The sequence below is a fragment of the Fukomys damarensis genome, unplaced genomic scaffold, assembly GCF_012274545.1.
Source record: "Fukomys damarensis isolate Sample0158 unplaced genomic scaffold, DMR_v1.0_HiC HiC_scaffold_33, whole genome shotgun sequence".
NCBI lineage: Eukaryota > Metazoa > Chordata > Mammalia > Rodentia > Bathyergidae > Fukomys > Fukomys damarensis.
In genome coordinates, this window is record NW_022900945.1 from 4,557,041 (window position 1) to 4,560,837 (window position 3,797).

The window sequence follows — 3,797 nt, forward strand, 5'->3', positions numbered from 1 at the left end:
TTTTTTTTTTTTTTTTGTACTGGGGATCGAACTCAGGACCTTGTGCTCATGAGGCAGAGGGCAACACCACTGAGCTAAATCCTCGGCAGGGCTCCATCAAATTCTTATTCAGTGAGCTAAAATTAAACCCTCCTCATCCAACAAAGCCCAAAAGAAAGCCTTGAATCAATGAGAACTTTTACAGAAGGGTGTGCCCCAGCAAGCATTACTGTGAGTACAGCCGATGAGCTTGCATGTGTGTTCAAAGCTGAGGTGGGGCTGTCACCTGGAGTGCAGGTTCTCGCTCAGGGAGAGAATGCATCTCACACAGTCCATACATGGTGGACATGAGGACTTCCTGGCTCCTCGTGCCACTGTCGCCCTTCACACCTCCCCTGGTCCCTGAACCCCCTAATTTGCCTGGCCCCAGCTTTCCTCCTCACCCCTCAAACACTGCTCCTTCACAGGGCCATCAGAGCTGCCTGAAACAGGATGCTGATCAGATCCAGTTGTAAAGTGGGAGCCTTGGTGTGTGCCTCAGTATCCGCAGAAGGACCTCCAAACTCCTCTGAATATGAGACCAAAGATCCCCAAACTCTTCCAAGCATGAGACAATTCAAGAAAAGACAGCCTGGGGTCAGCTCAACAACCCTCTCCAGCTGTGTGTGTCCCTCTGTGTTCCCACATTTGGTTCCATCCCTGTGACCAGGACATGGCCTGGTAGGTCCTGCTCCATCATTTTCCTTCCACTCAGAATGCTCTTTCTGCCCATCTTCTGGCCCAAAGCAGATTTCCCCATGCCCTGGTGCAAAGGTCCTGCCTGTAAGAAGCTTCCCTCAGCCTCCCCCATTCCTTGCCTGGGTGACGGTCTCTCTCCCTTGAGCTGCTTCTGCACTTTCTCCTTGATTCCGTTGCTTTGTGCTGACTAGATCCTGCCAGACGTCTCTCCCAAGCTGGAGGGAGGCCCATCAAAGGCAGCATCGAGGCAGCCACTGCCACACCTCTGCCTAGGCAAAGCCTTCCCCACCTGAATGGGGTCTGCGGATCAGGGTGAGATCTAGAGAGGTCTCTGAACATAAAAATTCAGGCTGAGCATTCCCCTTGACCTGTAGTAGTGATGATCTCCTGCAGGACGGAAGAGGAAGTGGAATAAATTACAAAACATCAGTCTTACCAAATCTACATCAGTAAGATCATTTTAAAAGGAAATTGGATATGTTCTTAATTACTAGGTCAGTAGTAAGTTTTATTTGCAGGGGTGGAATACTGTTGTGGGAGGAAATTGATACATGACATGTGGAGAGACAGAATGGAAGTAAAATAACAAAAAGTTTATTTTGTCAACAAAAGGCTGATCACACTAACAGCAATGCCAGAGATTGACCCCTACTGCCTTGCAGCTCCCTCTTTTATAGGGTTTTACAGCCTTGATCTCATTCAGGTGTTGACATTTCATTTTCTCAGTTCATATTACCAATATACAAACCATGGTCACAAGACAGTTAACTTTCAACCCAGATGTAGCAATTCTTTGTAGTTAGGGGAGAGTTAGGGGAACCTTTAAGATTTGCCTAGCTATCTATCCTAGCTCATAGGACGGGGATGTTCAGGGTCGGGAAAGCAGATGTTAACAAAGGTTATTTTCATCTTGACACTTTTACAATCGTGGTTTACAGAACTTTGGGGCTCAGGGTCTTAATGTGCCCTGTTGTCTCAGGATGAGACCAGATGCCTCATTCAGTGGCTAATGCCTCTGGTGTCTGTTAATTCTGAACTCAACAGAGCAAACTGCTATTAGAGACACCAGAAGCCACACTGCATTGTGACATTTTGTAGGTGTTGCTATTTACAAGAGTTTTCTCTACAAATACAGTGAAGCAGAGAACTGTCCAGTTGGGGTGCAGTGAATTCCTGATCTCGCTAGGCTGGGAACCAACCGGGCCTCACTCCTATCAGAGATTTCAGGGCCAACATGAAGGCAAGTCAGAGGTTGAGTCTGAACTTACCTCACGCAGAGCTTGAAAGCAGCTCATTTCACAGGCACGATTTCATTTTAAAGGTTTGCACCACTGAGACTGAAACCAAAAAACAAACAAAACTAAATACTGTAGATTCCAAGGCCCCCTGACTAGGCTTCTTCAGCAAGCTTTTCTAAAAGAAAAATGCAGGTAAACCACAACAGGAGCCCAAAAACTAACCAGGAATCCAGAGAGTGAAGGTTTAACCTGAAGCTACTTCGGTGATGTGGCTTTATTGGGTCGGATGTACTTCCCTTACACTTTTATCTGACGCAGCCCCTAGGCACTGTAGGGAGACCTCCGTGGCTTTCAGCCCCACTTCCATGATTAATTTTCACTCCATCATGAGATGCCTGGCTGGATCCCTCTGCTTCACACCACAAGTGCAGGCCCCAGGAAAACTTCTTCTCTTTTAAATCTGATATGTCCATAAATGGCCCACACTATGGGTTGAATTATGTCCCCTCACCCCCGTGCTGAAGCCCTGAGTTTTGGTCACTCAAAATGGAGTTGCTGGGAAATGGGAGGTCACCTTAACAGGGGGCTGTGAGGGGACCCCTGTCCAAATGATGGTGCCCTGGTAAGGAGAGGAGATGGGAGCAGGTGATGCCTGTGGCAGCCCAGGAGGGCAGCTCCTCACCTGCAGGTCAAGGAGCAGAACCATGTCAATCAACTTCCAGCCTCCACAGCCATGAAAACACTCTTCTGTCCTTTACCATCTCTGTCTTTGGTATTTGTTATGACAGCTCCCAAAAACTAACTAATAAAGCCCACAAACAGGGACCTCTGATCCCGAAGCCACCAATAAAGAGGTCAACTGAACTTGGCCCTGTGCTCAGATCCATGCCATGCATTTTTACCTGCCCTGTTGGTTCTAAAGAGAATGTGAAAGGAAGTTTATTCTTCACTTTTTAAGCTTTACTAAAGTTTGCCCTTTACCAACTTGAGGTTGGAAGGGAGGTTTCTAAGGAAAAACACCAATGAATTTCTGAAGTACAGTGTGAGTGCTGGGGATCCCCGCTAGGGCCACAGGTCAGACCCCTCAGACCACACCGTAAGCCACACAGGGACTGACTCTCCCCGCACCGGCCTGCACCCTCCTGCCTCGGCTTCTCCAGGCTCCACAGGGAACCCAGGCCAAACACTGATGCCCAGGGAGCTGTAATGGGAGGCAGAAGGGGTCAAAAGGAAGCCTGCTACTGGTAAGGGCAGGAGAGGGAAGGCTTTGCTGGGGGAACCCTGGATCGGCTGTGCATGCACATTGCCTGGCACCCGCACCCCAACCCAGTTGCACTCCCCGCATCAGCCTGGCCTCCACCCAGATGCAGCTCCTGGCTCTGATTCTGCTTCCCAAGGCCCCATCTGCCCAGTAAGTCAGCTCCGTCTTCCCTTCTGCTCCCTCCCCTTCTAAGCAATGCGTCCTGTATCCATGGAAACAACTTCTAGATTCAAGCGGATTAGGTGGAAGTCTTGGCAGGAAAGAGGAAGACCGAGGAAGAGGACAGACAGTGGGGCAGTGACTTTGCTTCCTTTAATCCCTTCTGCCTTTTGTGCTTTCCTTTGCATAACACACAAACACACACACAGTTTTCTTTTTGTTAGAAACTGCTAGTCATAGCCTACGTGTGAAAACATTGTGATCAATTTCTTTCACATACTTAATGTATAAGAAATGCAATCATAAAAATAAAAATGTATGAGGTGGTTTAGCTGGGATTGATAAGCATGCCAGTAATCCCAAAATTCTGGGAGGCTGAGGCAGGAGGATTGGGAAAAAAATATATATATATATATATATAT

The 3,797-nt window shown here is 48.0% G+C and overlaps 1 long non-coding RNA gene across 1 annotated transcript in view; it reads left to right on the forward strand.

Annotated features, from left to right (window-relative positions):
- The window catches only part of LOC104848893, an 8,824-nt gene extending 5,068 nt beyond the window's left edge, over positions 1 to 3,756 (forward strand). The window contains exon 3 of the long non-coding RNA XR_004515042.1: positions 447 to 3,756. This is a non-coding gene — a long non-coding RNA (uncharacterized LOC104848893). The remainder of the gene's footprint in view (positions 1 to 446) is intronic.
- Positions 3,757 to 3,797: the final 41 nt, after the last annotated feature.